This window comes from Monomorium pharaonis, chromosome 10, assembly GCF_013373865.1.
Source record: "Monomorium pharaonis isolate MP-MQ-018 chromosome 10, ASM1337386v2, whole genome shotgun sequence".
In the NCBI taxonomy this organism is placed as follows: Eukaryota; Metazoa; Arthropoda; class Insecta; order Hymenoptera; family Formicidae; genus Monomorium; species Monomorium pharaonis.
The window spans coordinates 17,365,528-17,384,543 of record NC_050476.1 but is presented as its reverse complement, the minus strand read 5'-3'; the positions used below and the strand labels follow the sequence as shown (position 1 = coordinate 17,384,543).

The following is a 19,016-nucleotide window of genomic DNA, read 5'->3' as shown; positions in this document are numbered from 1 at the left end:
AACTGTAGATGTGCGCATAGAATTTGACTGTAAAGAGAACGTGCCCGCGAGCACCACCGCGTACTGTCTTATCATACACGATCGTGTAGTTTAGTACAATCTGTTGACCAACGTTGTGCGCAAAATTACCTAAGACGACGACGACGCCACCGCTTTTTTCTCCAGAAAAATACATTTGACACAGAAAAATACTTTTCAACGATAACAGTCATGTCACTCCACCAACGTTCGTGGACCTGCAAGGTTTCCTCGTTGGGAAAAGTTTTGTCGTGAAAGAGTTTGCCTCTCTCAATAATGGCGTCGAACTCTCTCACTATATTTTTGGTTGCTGTGAACCATGGAACAATCTCACCAAGGTAGAAAAACATCAGGCAAGGTGGTTGATTAATAATCATCACGGCATACAATGGGAAGATAGAATGATTCCATACAGCATGGCTAGGAGTTTGATTACAACGGCGGTGATGGATGCAACGGCGATTAAAGATGAAATTATCGTATACGTTAAGGGACGTGAGAAACGAGAATGGCTGCTGGATTTGCTCCTGGATGAAGCGATACATGAAGTCTGTGTTGAAAACATTGAGACGCATTATCAAAACATTAAATCTCTAAACAAAATGGATGTTACGCATACCTTACATTGTCAGAAACATATAAACAATTGCGCTCTACAAAATGTATTTAAACTTTTTAATTGGTGGTCTAATAATAAAAAATAAAGTTAAATATATACAAACTTTTACTTTATTTTTACCCATCATATTTCCCTTTCTTTTTTTTCTCCCTTTAATAAAATCTACATTTAATATTTTAAATTAATTTATATATATATATATATATATATATATATATATATAAATTAGAATAATTGGTAGGATACAGGAATAATTCTTAAATAATTTTTTAACTTTTATACAAATACATATTTATTTATTAATTATGTAAAGCATCATTTACAATATTATTATAAGCATAAGTCACTAGTTCGCAATCTATTATACAAGTTTTATCATAACTTTTAAATAATAATTTTAGACCATCACACTTATTAGTAATACAATTTGGACGTAAAAGACTTACAAAATGTTTATATTTATCACTTACACTATAAGTATTTTGATATAATTGATTATACATAGATTCGACGCAGTGTTCAAGATTAAGTAAAAATAATATTGTTAATGGTTTCATGTACATACAGACATTACACAGTGTTAATTTTACGTTACTTTTATCGTGTATATTTATAATTTCTATTACTAAATCGCAAATAAAAAGTCTCGAAGATGGTGTAGTTGCCCGTACGAGTTCCTCAATATCCACACGTCTCTCGATAAATTTTTGCCATGTTATGTATGGCAAAATTATTTGGTTACCCTTGTTGTCGCCAAGCAATATTTTCACAAAAGGCTCAGGCCCCACGCTGATTCCCACTTCCAAGTACTTGTAGGATGTAAACGTAAGGGGAAATCTCCTTCTCAGGATGCGGGGTGTATGGCGCAGCTGCGATATTGTTCTATAAAGAAAAAAAAATGCGAGTTAGAAATAAAATCCAAATAAATATGTAATAAATATGTAATAAAATGTGATTTAATTAAGAAATACTTACGGTTTATCACGAGCTTCGTTTTCTTGGATTGGTAGTAGTTCATCTTCGGAAAGTACGTTTTTCCAATCGACTCCAGAAGCCAACGTTGTCCTTTGTTATCCGTCCGGTAATGAGCGACTGTAGTGAGGATCTTCGTAATGAGCGATTTATGTATGGCGATGTTCTTCTTATACGGTGCGCCCCTCCATGTATTAATAGTGGAAGTAGTAGTGGGCATGGTGACTATGGTTTAAAATGCTGTTGTGACTATTGTTGCTTTTGTGTGTGTGTGTGTGTGTGTGTGTATGTGTGTGTGGCTTTTAATGTGTGCAAACAGGGCATATGTTACATGAAATTAAAATAAATACTGGCCTTCGACAATTAGAGCAATATTTGCTACTAATTGTCTCAATCCTGTCCGTTAGATGTTCGCGGACGGTAAACAACTTATCTGCATCTATGAACGCCACTCCGATCATACACTCGGCACATGCTACGTATTTGCCTATAGCATATGTTTCCTCAGTTTTATAGTAATAATATATAGCACAATGTTTTGTTTGCAAGTTTAGCGCCCGCACTTGTGAAATCGAGACGTCTCTTTCTCGAGTTTCACGGAACTCATCACTACAATCGCTCAAATAATTGCTACCTTCCGATAGTACGCTCTCGTGATCCTCTTCTTGTTCCTTCACAAGATGGAAATCAGACACATTTTCGTTAAATTCATCTATGATGTCAAAGAAATTTTCGTCATTCATTTCATGTTGTATGATGTCAATGTTGATTTGTTCATTTTTATTATTTGCAATATTTACAGCTTCATCAATATTTACAATATTTACATTTTAATTGTTTATATTATTTACATTATTTACATCAATAATGTCTATTTCTTCATCGTCCGCGATGTCAATAATTTCAATATCAACTTCATTATTTACATCAATAATGTCTATTTCTTTATCGTCCACGATGTCAATAATTTCGATATCATCTTCAGTGATATCGATAACTTCAATATTTATATTTACATCAATAATGTCTATTTCTTTATCGTTCGCGATGTCAATAATTTCGATATTATCTTCGGTGATATCGATAACTTTAATATCCATATTTACATCAACCATTTTGTGATACTTCACTTGCTCCACAAATCGCACTTGAAAAACTAAATGCACAGACTTTCGGACAAACTGACTCGAAAACGTCTAAGGGATGCTCTCACCAATATATATATATATATATATATATTTCGGTTGCATCCATCTTCACCACATTTAAAAATTGTTAATGAACCTATATTATGTTTAATGTTAAAATGTGCTAATAGATCGTTTACAGAGATTGCGGTCTCTTTGCATAGAAAGCACATAGGCATGATGCAATTTGTATACTTTTAGTAACGAATAATATATATTTTTATATTCCTGAATTATTGCTGAAACAGCAGCAGTAAACTGGGAATTCTTTTTCCTGCCTTATGCAGTTTCAAAATCGTACACAGCTTTTTGCAAAAACATAAAGGCTTGTCCTACTTCAAAAGGATATCGGATATTTAAAGCATTACAATACTTCAAGATAAAGTCTACGGCCTTTAATGGTGTCTCCATTTCATATCTGTACTTATTAATTACAACAAAACATTGGGTAATTTCATCAAAAGTAGGCCCAACTATTACCGCAATGATTTGCGAAGTCAAATCCAAATGAATTTAATTTAACTGTTCGCTCATGTAGTTTTGCTTCAAGGTCAGCAATTGTCTACAAAAAAAATAATTTTACAGTATAGGCATAATTTACATAATTTTATTTTAATATAAACTTTTTATTCTGCATATAATGAAATACACAACATATATAAAATAAAATTTTTATTTTAATGCTTACTCTCACATGTAGAAGAAAACCTTTCTCACATTCCTCTTCTGAGGGTCTCCAATTTCTCGGCTGTCCTTTTTTAACTGTTATTACGGGAAATAAATAAGGTATCAAGGATAAAGTTGTAACTGAGAAACCATCTATTCAGATAAAGATAATTATAACAAAGATATTGTAGTTATATTAAAGCTATTTTTAATAGTCACAATATTATGGAAAAAAAGTATCAAATATCCTACCTGCCGTTGAAACATTTTTTTTTACTGTATATTTTATTTAATTAATTATAAAGGCAGATAATTTTGGCCAAGCCAAATAAAGCTTTGAATTGCGTCCTGGATGCAACGTTTCAAAATCTATTTTCAATTGAAAATACAGAAAATTAATATATTATAAATACATTACACATATATATGTATGTAAAGGTAAAGTCAATATTGAGAGAGGGAAAAAATGGCGGAAGGAGAAGGTTGGTTGAGTGAGTGCTCGCGGTTATAAAGAGGTGAATTAGTGGAAAGAAAGTGAGGAATGATGTGAGAAGGTATGGAGGAGGAAGAGGAGGAGGAGGAATAACCGGGGCATTGAAGGGAAGCACGAGACGGAAGGCGGAGAAGCAGGAGAGATGGTGAAAGAAATTGGAGCAGGTGATAGTGAAGAGATGGAGAGTCGGTGGAAGAACGCGAGGCGCAGGATCGGAAGGAAGCGGAGAGGCGGTCTGGACAGATGGCGCGGCGGACGGAAGGAGCGAGTGACGGATGCGAGATATAGATATACGAGGAGAGAGACGGATTGGTGGAAGGAACGAGAGAGGGAGAGGATTGGTAAATAAGGAGATATCGATAAGTCGATAGGTCGATGAGATGGAGATTGGTGGAGAGTTCGAGAGTGGAAAGATGGAGAAGAATCGAATATCGAAAAGGAGTAGGGAGAAGGGAAGCACGAGGTGACGTGAATGGAGTTGGTGGTAAAGAAGGAGGTGAAAAGCGGGAAGCGGAACAAAGAAAGCAGAGAGGATAGAGATAGAGGAAAAAAGGTGGAAGACGGGAAGATGGACAGCGGAGAGCTGAGGAAAGTTAGAGAGGAATTGAGAGGAATAAGAGAAGGTATAGTGGACTTGGTGGGGTTATGGAGGAGTTGAATAGAGAAAGAGGAAAGACAGGGGATAGCTGGAGAGAAAAGAGAACAGAAAGAGAGCAGAGGGGAAGAAGAGACGGAGGGACAAGAAGAGCAGGGTTCAACAGAAGAGAAGGTTGGAAGTCGAGAGTTCAAGAGGAGAGGAAGCGGAGACAAGCAGAGGGACAGCAAGGAGAGGAGGGAAGAGGAGAGAAGGAGGAAGGCCACGGAGGGGAGGACCTGTCAATGGAGGAGAGAAGGATGAGATGGAGGGAGCAGAGGGGAAGAAGAGACGGAGGGACAAGAAGAGCAGGGATCAACAGAAGAGTAGGTTGGAAGTCGAGAGTTCAAGAGGAGAGGAAGCGGAGACAAGCAGAGGGACAGCAAGGAGAGGAGGGATGAGGAGAGAAGGAGGAAGGTCACGGAGGGGAGGACCTGTCAATGGAGGAGAGAAGGATGAGATGGAGGATGGCGGAGGCGGCGAGAAGGGAGAGGGCAAAGGGAAGGAATGTGGTAATAGCGAACAGAGGGCTGTGGGTGGAGGAGAGGAGATGGAGTTGGGATGAAGAGGGGGGTGGATGGAGGGAGGAGGGAAGGGAAGGAGAGAAGAGGAAGTAAGGAGGGGATGGTGGTACAAGCTTATTAAAAAAGGTTTTTTGATTGTGACAGGTGGCAGACAGACAGAGGAGAGGGAAGGAGATTGGACGAAAGGAGTATAGAATAAGAAGCGAGAGTGGAGAGAATATATCACAGGAGAGGAAATGGAGAGGGCAGATCGACGGAGGAGAGGGAAGGAGGAAAGGACGAGAGGAGGATAGGTTAGAAACGAGGACAGGGGAGGGAGGTTAAGGATGTAAGGTCGCATATGGCCAGGCCGCGTAGTAGGGAATAGAGAGGAAGGAGGAGGCGAGAGGTAGAGGAGAAGAGATACTGGAGAAAGCCCAGAAGGACGAGAGACAGGAAGGAGGAGTAATGCGAAGGAGGAAGAAGAGAGAGAGAGCAAGAAGAGAGGGGAAGAAATATTACAGAGAGGGTTTTTTTGTGACGGTTAAAGTGACATGTAAAGTCAATATTGTGGCAAGTGATGGTATCGGTTATTTTAAGGAAAATTGTTCGTACAAATGTCGTATCTCGGAAACTGTTAGAAATAGGACACTCGTTCGTATAAACATTTTTTGCTTAAAATAACAGATATTTCCCACACTAATAATCTTATCTTTAGATACATCTTGTATTTTTGTAATAAAGTTTCACATTTTCTTGTGTAAAGTATTTATTAATTATTATTTTGTACATTTTGTATTATATATATAGTACAAGTACAATAAAAGAAATATTAAAAGATATTTTGCAAGAAATCAGATAACATATATTAATAATTGTAAATAGAAGTGAGGAGAATAACGCCTTGCCAAAAATTAGTAATTGAGGACTTCGTCTTTTAAGAATATTTTATTTTCTACAATTTATTTTTAATTGATTTAGTGTGCCTTTCGGTGCGGATAAAAAGGTGTTTTATATTTTTTTTCTCCCTATAGGAGATGTGTGGTTTAGTAAAGGTGACCAGGATTGGTCCGTATTTCTTCTCTTCTCCTTTCTTCTCTTCTTCTTTTTCCACTGATGATTCTCGATGATCTGCGTAAATATCTCTTGGTGAGTCGTCTGAGTGAAAGCGTCGACGAAATATTTCGGTTCAGGGAAGTCGATCGGGATAAGCTTCCAAGGGAAGAATGGTTGCGTTCAGAAGACACAACTGTTGAGCGAGCGTTCTCTGAATCAGTGAGCGCAACTCAACATGTTTGGTGAGCGGATGCCATTTTTCTGAGCGCTTTTTAAGTACGCTCACTGATCACAACACGTTGCGATCATGTTGACAAAGGTTATGTTATTCATATTGTATGTTATTATACTGCGTGTTATTATACTGCGATTGACTGCGATAGATATAATATATAAAATATATAATATATAAAAAAATATGTATTTTTAATAATGCGACATACAGTATAACAGACACTGCTGAAATATACAAGTTATTAGAAAGTGGTTAGTATCATTTATGTACTATGCTGTTTACTTTCTTTATCTTATTAATTTTATTAATATTATACGAAATATTTTACAGACTCAACAATTTTGGAAGATTACTTAAAGAAAAGTATAAGTGCACCTATACTGCTATCCTTAAACGAATTACAGAAAAATACAGGCATTTTTATGTAATATTTTTAAAAATATAGTGTGGAGAGAAAAGAAGAAGAAAGATTACTTATTAAATATATTAAATGATATTAAATGTACACAAAATAATGTGCGCGAAAGGTACGAATGATCGTGGTGAAAGTGCGAGATCGGGTAGCGAGAAAGAGTGGTAATAGTAGGTGCTGATTTATTAACAAATAATTCAGTTTATTACTTGACACAACACTGTATAAACAATTTTACTATAATTAAGGGGTAAAGGCACTGAGTCATAAGGTCGCGCGAGAATGTGAAGAGTTGACGAAACGTGGTGATCGCACGAAGGACTCGGGAACGAATGCACGATTAGCAACGAAGAGCTCACAAAGCAACCCTTCGTTGCCAAGTTGCAACGGTCGCGTCTTCCCCAAAAGGCCTCCTTTGTCTAAAAGAGAAAGTTGAAAATTCCTTGGAAAATCTTTCTGGAGAGACGCAACGGTCACCGGATGTATTTTATTGCTTTCAGTCCGGTATCTAGTTACGTATAATTCTTTGAATATTATAGCTTACTAAGATTCGGAAGGGTTATCTCGAACAAATAATTAATGGATAGGTAGACCTACATATACATACATTGTGTTATATACAATGGTTATTTTAATTATAGAAACATATACACAAAATTTATTATACAGAGGGATACAGTCTAATTAACTCTACAAATGCCTCTAAACAGCTTTCTACAATAGTTCTCAGCTATTCTTTACGATCACCAACAAGTATTGTTTATATATGGAGCTCGATGATCATTTATTATTAAAAAGCAGCTTATTGTAGAATGGGCTTAAGGCTGGATCTACAATAGGTGTAGTAAGTCTTAACCCGTAAGAAATTAACCAATTATAAACGATTATTCTTCACACCTTCAATAACAATTGATTAGTTTCTTATGGCATAAGGCTTACTACACCTATTGTAAACTCAGCATAAGAATTTCTTCTTTTATCTCTAGTGTAAAGTAATTTTTTAAGAATAAAGACATTAATTGCGTCAATGTATTTACAATATCTTTTAAAATGTTATGACCCGTACTTTTTGCTAAGTCAAATCTATCTCCAACTGCGAGATAACTTTCCTGCTTAGCTAATATCCAAATAGTAAAGATGATTTTTTTTTCTTAATGATGCTAAATGTTTGGATTTACCATGGTATTACCAATTATAATTTCTAGTTCTTATAACAGTATATATCATATTAATCTATCTATTATATATTAAATATATATTATACTACTTTTCAATTTAGTAATTCTACTTTTCCTAGCAGATACATATTTCTTTAGATCTTGCAAACATTCTAAAATGTTCTTTATAAACGAGATCATTATACGTTGGAATTATTTCTTCATAATAATTATAATTTTTTTCACGAACACCACGTCTTTGTATAAAAAAATCATGTGGTAATTGTTCTCCTAATTCTTCCATTAAATGGGCTATAATATTTTCATTATGTCATCATTATATATTAATAATGCTAAAATGATTATATTGTTTCTATCCATTATACTGATAACTATTTTTTTGTTTAGGGGTTATTTAGTGTGCCTTCAGCCCACTTTTGTATAATGGCTATTTCGGCACTTTTTCTCTTTATCAGTCTTTTCTTTTGGCCTTTTCTTGTAACTCTTTCACTGCATGGTTTAACCTTACACCAACTGATTTATACTGGTAACTTACTCAGCTAGTAAAATGACGCAAACTTTGCGCGAAGTTTGCCGCAAACTCGAGCAAACCTTTGCAACAAAATTACGACAAGGTGTGTCCGCATTAAGCTTAGCTTTTGCTGGCAAGGCTTGTTGTAAATAGTATGACGCATATTTAATGCAAATAACAGGTTAAAATTTGCTAGTAAAGCATAATAACAAATTTACAGCAAGAACAAGGCAAACCTTGCTGTACACAATATGATAGCAAATTTGTGGCAAGAATAGAGCAAACCTTGCTGTACATAGCATGATAGCAAATTTGTGGCAAAAACGAGACAAACCTTGCTATGCACAATATGATAGCAAATTTGTGGCAAGAACAGGACAAATATTGTTGAAATTTAGATCAACAAAAATAATTATTAGACTGAAATATTAGACTGATTAGTCCAATATCAAATGTGAATGGTGCAATCATACTTGGTTCTCTGTTCTCGACGAGCCCCTTTTATTAATCCAGTAGGTAAATCTTTTTCACGAGAAATGCGCCATCTCGAGATAGATAGTAAAGTCAGAAATAAAGTTTAAAACCCGATAATGCAACCCTGTTATTTGCATAAAATGTGCGTCATACTATTTGCGACAAGCCTTGCCAACAAAAACTAAGCTGTTTACAGACACACCTTGTCGCAATTTTGTTGTGAAAGTATGCTCGGCAAGTTTTATTTTGTTCTTGCTACTAATTTGCCGTTATTCTGTGCTTAACAAGATTTCCTGTTTCTGCCATAAATTTATTGTCATGTTGTGTAGCAAGGTTTGCTCTGTTATTTGCTTAAATTTTGCATTTTATCGTGTCGGAACAAATCTTGTAATTTCTATACGTAATATTTATGTACAAGTTTTTTTCTGTTATTTGCAGCATCGTGTGATGAAAACTTTTGCCGTAAATTTGCTTGAAACTTTTAGAAAACAAAGCAACAGACAATTACTTGTCATAAAATTGTTGTCAAAATTGAAACAATCCTTGCTGTAAAGCTTTCACGATATGTGATTTTAACAGGCCTGGCTAGCTGGGTACAAACAATACTATTACAAACAAAATATACTTTACAAAAATAGGTTAGTTTCTTTATAACATGCATGCACAGATCGCAATCGAAAAATGACCGTTCACAAAACATGTTTCTTCTAAGTAGTGCTCAGTGAGCGCTCACTCAACAGTTGAGTGATCAGTAGTGTTTTCTGAACGCAACCAATTCCGTACAGCGCTCAGACATCAGGATGTTCTTTACTTGAATAGGAGCCGGTACTACATTTGTTCAGTAAATGAAGAGACGTTGAATCGTCCCTTCTTATATACAGTTTAATGAATTATCTTGATTATGAGTAAATTCATTATGCAACATCTGTCGGCGAAAAGAAATTCCTCAATTTGTCTGAAATCAAATTCAGACAAAGCCAAATTCAGAACATGTGTGGCTGTCAATTATCAACGGTCGTAGCCGTCACAAGAAGTTTCTGCCTTTCAATTGTTACAGAAAAATAATTTATTAGGCTCACCAGTAAATAACCTAGGGAATCAGATAGAGCTGGAAACTGAGACATGTATTCATGGCAAGGCTGTTTATCACTTAAAAAAGCTTTTATTCTTTTCTTGGAAGTCAAAGACCAATAATTCTAGACTTTCTGCCATGGTTTTGAATTATTTTTTAACCATAACAAATATTCTTCGTAACGTAAAGTAATATCATTAATGGAATGTTGATTTACAATGACAGGTTGAGGTTCTTTGTGCAAAATTGAAAATGTTTTCCATTCTAAAATTTCATTAATCATGCTGCCGGACATTTTGGATTATTGGATTCTATGACCTCAACAATTTGGTCACTTTTCATCGACACATTGGTAGGATCTGGTAGCAAGTACTTTCCCATCCACGTTTCGATAGAAATATATTTTGCTTTCACAAGAACCTCTCCATCTTGCAACGATGGCAGTTCTTCATTTACCAATTCAAAATCAGTATTGTTTGGTGGCAATTCGAAATGATTCACTATCACGTACTTTTTTGTCTTCACCATCTCGCCTAAGTGCGCAGAAAACTTTCGCGTCCAAAATAAGCTCTTCAAGTTCGATCTCGTTGTTAAAATTTCACCGCTTTTATCGCGATTTCGCAATTTTATCGTGAAGGAAACTAATAATAACGGTCGTGACTAAATGACAATAATTTCACAACGATTGGTTACTCGCGCGGTCGCAATGTCCGATTTCGTTCCCTACTCTTAATGTACTTGTACTCTCTCTTTGGAGGAACTGCGGCGCACTGCTTAATATATTAATATATTTGTAATATTTTTAATTGTAATTTATTTCTACTATTTAATATAAATACAATATTTTAAACTCCCACTTTAAAATTATTCTAATTATGTTAATCTTCTTATTTACTGTACATTTGTGGAAAAGAGTATATATTTACAACACAAAATATAATTTTCTTTCTTATATACATGTATATAAAAAATATATATGTATAGCTTTTATAAATTTATTTGTAATACTATGTGATTATTTATTAATATACTGCATCAATTACAGAACTAAACTTGCCTTTATTTCAGTAGGAAATAACTTTATTATATGGAGTGTCGAAGGAAATTGAATCTTTAAAATACGCCTAGGTAAATTTTCATTTTCTTTATTTTTTTTATTGCTTTATACACTTTTCTGCACCTCTTTTAATTGCATTATATTTCATATATACCATATAGTGGCATTGTGTAAATGGTCTCTTAACCGATTTACTCTACTATACGTATTAATTATGCATCCTTGAAGTTTGCATATTGTTACGTCCGGCGGGGTTAGGATCGCGTAAGATATTAATATATTTTTTGGTCTCTATATTTTATGAAGCTTTCCTGCCGAGCGATAACAGGAAAGGTTGATAGTTGGAGTGTCGAAGGAAATTGAATCTTTAAAATACGCTTAGATAAATTTTTATTTTCTTTATTTCTTTTATTGCTTTATACACTTTTCTGCACCTCTTTTGATTGCATTATATTTCATATATAATGGCATTGTGTAAATGGATGGTCTCTTAACCGATTTACTCCACTGTACGTATTGATCATGCATCCTTCAAGTTTGCATATTGTTACGTCTGGCGGGGTTAGGATCGCGTAAGATTTTTTTTTTCTTTATATTATTCTATGTTTCCTTGCCGAGTGGTAACAGGGAAGGTTGATAGTTGAAGTGTCGAAGAAAATTGAATCTTTAAAATACGTCTAGGTAAATTTTCATTGTCTTTACTTCTTTTATTGCTTTACCCCTAATAGGATTATTCTGGCCGGAATGCGAGTCCCGGGGAGGAGCGGCCTAATAGATACAATCACGGGCTTAAAATGTTCCCGATCCCGCGGATTCCTCGGGAGCGGTTACTCGGGTTTGCTGGTAGGTGGAATCGGGGCCCCAGTGTCGGATGGGTTGGGGGGAGGGTGATGTGTGTAGCGGTGGTGCCTCTGGAGCAGGTGGAACCGACCGATTAAGGACTCAAGAGTCGGTCTCTCCGTCTTTAGGTAGTCGATGAGCCTTTTCAATTGGACGCGTTGTCCACCGCGACGAGACTTTCCCATCTGTTACGGGGAATGCCATTTTTTAATCCTCGATTAATTTAATTAATATTTAATCGAATGTTGAATAGGAGATGAACATCCCATTTAAACAGGTGTTTCTCAAAGTATCGTAATTTTTCCCATTTGTAAATTATAAACGGGATATTCCTATTCGCAATATTTCTGGATTGCGTAATTATGTAGAAGTTTTTGATTTTATTAATAATAAAATGATTTTTCAATTAGATTTGTTTACATAAATATTTGTTTGTTTTAAAACTAATTCTACCAGTTAAGCTTCTCTGCTCCCCAAACTTCCAACAAACTCTGTTAGAGGTTGATTTTGGTAAGTCTATAGCTAGTTTATAAGCCTGACATTAGTATTTTTTCAATAATTTTAACGTATGTACAAGCAGCATTAATATACCACAAACATCCCCATTCAATTTGAGCACCTATTGTCGCGTTTATAAAGTTTATACATTGTCGAGGACTAATTCCCCACGTTGGACCAGCTAACTTTTTCAGGATATTAACGTATCGCATTGCTTTAGTTTTTAGTGAGTTGATGTGGAATTTCCATCTGAGGCTCTCGTCCATGACCAGACCTAAATATCTGATTTTAGTTTGTAGTTCAATACCACTCTGCTCCAAACTCTGTCCTTCTGTGTTGGATGATAATCTTTCTATTGAATATAATACATTGGGTCTGGGAAATAGATATATCTAGTCCAATGGAACTTATCCATGTATTTAAGCGTTCAAATGCGTACGACAATGAGCTCTTTATCGGGTCAGTCTTGGGATTTGAACAAATTATGGCAATATCGTCCGCAAATTGGATTGTCTGACAATTATATGGTACTTGTCAAAGGATATCCTTGACATACAAATTAAACATAAGAGGGCTTAGACTTGAACCTTGTAGTAATCTTTTTTGTATTAATCTGTTCTCATACCATACTCGCGATTCAAAAAAATCGGCGTTTGTTGGGCTTAACTAGTTTCTAAAGTTTCTGTGCTGGCGATGTGTGTTGCAGCGCGCGTACGCGCGTGGTATCTTTGTGCTTAGATTGGTTGCGGCGGGGCGCATGGTCCGTGCGTCGATCGGTCGGCACGCTGATTAGCGGCAGCGGTCGGTCTCGGTACATGCGGCGCTCGTGGCGATGCAGTTACGACTGCGCGGTGCGAGGCGGCTTTCATGTCGGTCGCGGCGGTGCGCGGCTGCGCGGTACGGCGCGGAGCTCTGTTCGGTAACCACGGCGATCAGCTGTCACGGCGATCAGCTGTTCCCGTTAGAAATCATTCTGCGTGGATGATCTTTCGCGAAGTCGGTTTCCCCTCAATACGGGGTCCCCGTGAACAATGTCAGGATCGGTTGCTCAGTGCGCGAACCAGGATCCGGGTGACGAGCGGGGCGATGAATTGCCACTCAATGCGTGGCGCGAGAAAGCGCTCAATGCGCGCTGTCAAGGAAGTCGAGTTGTGGTTATGTGGCACTTAGTTCGTGCTCCAGGAGTCCAGGGGCTGTAATCTCTTATGTATTTTTCGTGACCAGCGTTTGTTGCGCCACCGCTGTAAGCGAACCCGCCGAACCGAACTAAAATGCAATATGGCCGTCTACAATCAACATGGCCGTAGTAATGAGTTCCGTTCAACAAGCAAAGTAAAGTGAAGCAAAGCTTACGAGCGAAGAAGGAGGTTATTTCTTACGAACGGAATAATTTAAAACTGATGGTATGTAATCGCAATTCCGCTTACAGAAACAGCTTTTTTCTCGCTGTGATTTAATTTGTGGTATGGTATAAAGAGACTTTTTTTTTAGGCACCAGTAGCTGTTCCAATGTGTACACCAGCCTTCGACACCATATAGAATAAAGATGCTGTCAGAGGAGTTAGATGAGGGAGCTACAACCAAGAAAAAGCAATCTGTGATCACATTACTTAGCTTCGACAAACAATGACCTAAGTTCAACTGATTGTAGGCTCTTACGTCCACGTGGAATCAGCTGCTCCTTTGCAACTTGCAACAGGCTAAGGCTGCGTTCCGATATTAATTGTCAGTACTGAAAATCTACAGTATATGTGACGTAAACTATAGATTTTCAGTACTGGCAGTGAATATCGAAACGCAGCCTAAGTTACGAAGAAGCAGCTGATTCCACATGAACGTAAGAAAGAGGCTACAATCAGTTGAACTTTGGTCATCGTTTGTCGAAGCTAATGGGTGTCAAGACAAATCACTTGAATGCAAACTACTTTCCAGTATGTTGTAGCATAAGAAAGCAAGAAAATTGTATTGGAGGAGAAACAACGTGATTTAGAGAATAAGGTGCTCTGTCACATAGAATGTAATTCTATTATAAAAACATGTAATGGTTCCATAAAATAAATAAGTTCAAAAAATTTATTAAATATTAATTTGAATGTGTATGTATGTGCATGTGTGTACGTACGGGTCAATGGATGGGAAGGGGAGTGAGGTGAAAGGGGAAAGAGCGGCCATATTGCATTTTAGTTCGGTTCGGCGGGTTTGCTTACAGCGGTGGCGCAACAAACGCTGGTCACGAAAAATACATAAGAGATTACAGCCCCTGCAGGAGTCTCAGCTCACTTCGTTGAGAGAATCAGTCGGCTCACTACGCTAGACCGGGGAAATCTGCTCTCTTATCACCGGTGGAGGGTTTTTATAGTACCCGTTCGGCGACAAGAGGAGCGGTAACGTGCGGGGTGACAAGACAAGCGGTGAGGACCGGTAGGACGAGGTAGGAGGGCAATGGCTTCGTATCCACTTGCCTTAACGGCGGTGAAGGAACGGCTCGTTATATGTTTGTGATTGTTTTATGATGGGAAAATATATGTTCTTCTAATAACGAAAATCCAAAAGTATGAAATGCAGAACAATTTTTACATTAAAAGTATTTACATTGAGAGTCACGATTTGTTGTAAAATATTCCCGTATTATGTTGTGAATATACTGCGAAAGTTTCATGTCACTCATGGAGATTGGATATGTTATAACTTGCGAACTTGGACCAGGCTGATCGCCAACGTTTACATTTGGATTGTCCTCGGTAGCTAATGACTGTTGTACCGAATCATCTGCATTTCCTGTTATGCTTTGAAGAATTTCTCTTTTAATACCATGAATGTTGTATATATGATCTCGAAAATCATTTATTTCATAAAATATATTGAGGTGGCAATTGTCAATGGTACATTTTGTCTTATGGTATTCTAAATCGAATTTGAAATATGATACTATTTTGATAAATCTAATTTGCTTTTGTAATTATTATTTCTGAATGTTCTTGTACCAAATATATCTCTGAGTTTTTCGTAGATTGTAAGGGATAATCTTCGTCAAGACAAATATTGTACATCGTTGTTCCCGAGTACAACGGTAAAAAATATTGATTTACGAAAATGTTGGGATTTGTTATATTATTTGCCATTATGTATTTTATTACGTCCGGTGGACTTAACGTTTTTCTTCTCGTTGTCTTTGTAAGGAAAATAATTAAGTAAGAGGAATCGCATTCTAACGGTCGCCGAGACCAATATAAGTAGTATAGGGGCAGCCATGGGGCGTCAAAACAAACTCCCACGTCTGGCGCCAGGTAGGCGTGTCAAGACGGTGTAACGTCACGGGTGGGGATAGAATACCGTGTTCTGATTGGCTGACGTGTGGGCGTTGTCGTTTTGAACGGAGCGTTTTGATTTGCAACCCCATGGCTGCCCCGAGCAGTGATTGGCTGTCCTGAGTATACTACTGGATTTTAAATAGAGAGGGGGAGGAATTTTGGGTCTAAGGGCCCTCCCTCGGAAAAATGGTGGTATTAAAGGAAGACAAAATAGAGGAAGTCAGATCTTTGCCTTGCACAGCGGGGGATACGGAAAAGATCAAGTACGAGTTTTTGTAAACGAGATAATAGTTCTATAGGACAAGGGTACTTTGTGTGTGTGTGTGTGTGTGTGTGTGTGTGTGTGTGTGTGTGTGTGTGTGTGTGTGTGTGAGAGAGAGAGAGAGAGAGAGAGAGAGAGAGAGAGAGAGAGAGAGAGAGAGATATTTTTCTTGTTAATATATGTAGCGTTACCTTAAGGTAAAAGCAGAAAACGCGTATGTTTTGACTTTGATATAGGGAAAAGTTATGTATTATGTAAGGGAGCGAGAAAGAAATAGACGATGGTTAAAATTACAAATAAAACAATATTTATTTGTATATCTTATTTTCTAGAAATACAAAATTGCAAATGACAGCACGCTTGAGGCTTTATATATTTTTTTATTTCATTACTATTAAAAATTTTACGAAATATTTTCACTATTTTTCGATCGTTGTGTTTGCAATCGGAAGAAAATAGATCGAGAAACCGATTAAGATTATAACCGTGGCATTGGGTGCGGATGGCAAATTGCTGTGACATCACGAATTTGAACGTCGCGTTTTGATTGGCATTCCATGGCTGCCCCGAACCTTGATTGGCACTCGAGCCATGGCTGCATCGAGTTTTGATAGCCTACTCTGAGTATGTTTCGGACAGGTGCACGTTTTTGTAACAGACTACAGGACAAAAGTGTTTTTGTAAGTTAGAGAAATCTTTTGCTATTATGTAGAGATACTTTAGGCATAAACAGGAACTTGTATATTTCGAGTCTCAAAGAATAAAAACTACGTATCATGAAAGGGAGTAAAAGAAATACGATGAGATTAACTTTTGTAAGAAAATTCTTTTGCTATTATGTAGAGATACTTTAGGCACAAACAGCTTATATATTTCGAGTCTTAAAAAATCAAAAACTATGTATCATGAAGGGAGTAAAAGAAATATGACGGGATTAACTTTTGAAAGAAAATTCTTTTGCTATTATTTAAAGATACTTTAGGCACAAACAGGAACTTATGTATGTTTCGAGTATTATAAAAATTAATAACTACGTATTATGGAAGGGAGTAAAAGAAATATGCAGACTTTTAAGTAAAAAATTTTATTTTATTTTAATACGTAGACTTTTCGTGCAAAATACATTGTGATTGATGAAAATTAAACAAAATTTATGCTCTATGTTTTATCAAAATTATATTGATAATTTCGTTACAACGCAGCGAAATTAGCTCCAGAAATATTATATTAAAATAAGTATTGAGAAAAATTAAATCATTGATTTGAGTATGTACATTACGTTCAATTTTTTCCTAATTACCTTTTATTGTTACTTTTATAATTTCATAATCTACATAACTCAACGGGAGCTTTAGCTCAATTTCTTGAATTAAGTTACACGCATACTCGTTGACTTTGTCGCTTAATAATTTTAAATAATCTAAATGAGCGTTGACACATTTGAGCACATTCAGCAAAAATGTGTGATTTTAGATGACGATTCGCAAAACGAGGTGGTACCGAGCTTGTTGGACTCAATTTTTAAAAAAGTTTTCTACTTAATTCAGATTAATTCGTAAAAATAATAATAATAATAATAATATTAATAAAATAATGTTATTTTTCAGTACGTGAAGAAAAAAGAGAAAACGGCGTGATGGATAAGGATCCTTTCGAAAAAATGGTAGCAGAGCGGGAGGAACGAGCGATGCAAAGGAATTCTGAAGAGAGGGATGAACGTGAGAAGAAGGAAGAAGAAGTGGAAGATGAAGATGGGGGTGAGGAGGAGAAAGAGGAGGAAGTGCAGCAGAAGGAAGAAGATAACGGAGGTGATGCCGACGAAGAGGAGGAGGAGGAGGAGGAGGAGGAGGAGAAGGATGAAAATACAGAGTCGGAAAAAGAAGGAGAAAACGAAGAAGAGGAAGAGAGCGATACAGAAGGAAATGAAGAGAAAAGAGAGAAGGAGATTGAGATACCAAGCACGCTTGACTCAGAAGCATTATTTTCACAAAGTAAGTTTTTGTAATGAGTTTTTACAATTCAGATAAAATTGTAGGTAAAATATAATAAATTTCTGGTAAATATAATATTATGTTATTTGTTAGTAGGAGAAATTGAGGCGATAAATTTGACAAACGTAGAAGAAGAAGAAGAAAGAGAAAATGAAGAGAGGGAGGGAGAAAGTACGGTTGAAAATAAGGAAGAAGAAGTGATAAAGAGAGAAGAGGAAGGGGGTGACGCCGACGTAGAACCTATAGATAATATTTCAATATAACATATTATTTTAAAATATAATTTTAAATATAATTTTAAAATACAATTTTAATTTGAAGTTAGAAATTACTCTCTCCCAAATCCGCGAATTTTTTGGGGGGAATGGAAGTATCACTGGAGCCCTAGGCTAATATTCGGTTCAGGAAACTACGGCATTGTCAAGTTTTATTTCCACTCCGTAAAAATTCAGGGATTAGTAACATTTAAAAAATATTATGCAATTAATAAAATAAAATTAAAAAAATGTACTTTATAAATTCTATTAAATATTATTATATTCAGCATACGTTCATAAGTGTTGTGTATTTATTTGTAATTGTTTTATCTACCTTCAAATAAATAATTTAATTTATCGGTACAAGTAAATTTTATATAAAAATAAGCCTATGTAAGAACACTTTTATATTTAAAAAATTTTTATTTAATTTAACAATTTTTAATATTGCGGGGAAAAATATAAATTTTTAAATTATAATAAACTAGATTTATTTAAAAAAAACAAATGTATAAGTTTTATTAAAATATATTAAATTAAAATAATTGTGTTATATTAAAACTTTTAAAATAAAATTTTTAAAATACATTAAAAATTGAAAAGAATAAACTTATAAATTATTATTATTATTCTGTTAAAGTTAACTTATGATTTTTTATATAAATGTATTACGTAAATAAAAAATTTTAATTAATACTTCTCGATGTGCTGTCTAATTAACTGTTTTAAAATTTTTGACATTTTCCTACTTGTTTGGCACTTAAAAATTA

General features: G+C 35.8%; 1 long non-coding RNA gene across 1 annotated transcript; it reads left to right on the top strand.

The window, feature by feature from the left end:
* Positions 1 to 11,214: 11,214 nt before the first annotated feature.
* LOC118647776 lies at positions 11,215 to 14,497 on the top strand. The gene is made up of 2 exons (XR_004964917.1): positions 11,215 to 13,828; positions 13,917 to 14,497. It is a non-coding gene; the product is annotated as an uncharacterized LOC118647776 (long non-coding RNA).
* Positions 14,498 to 19,016: the final 4,519 nt, after the last annotated feature.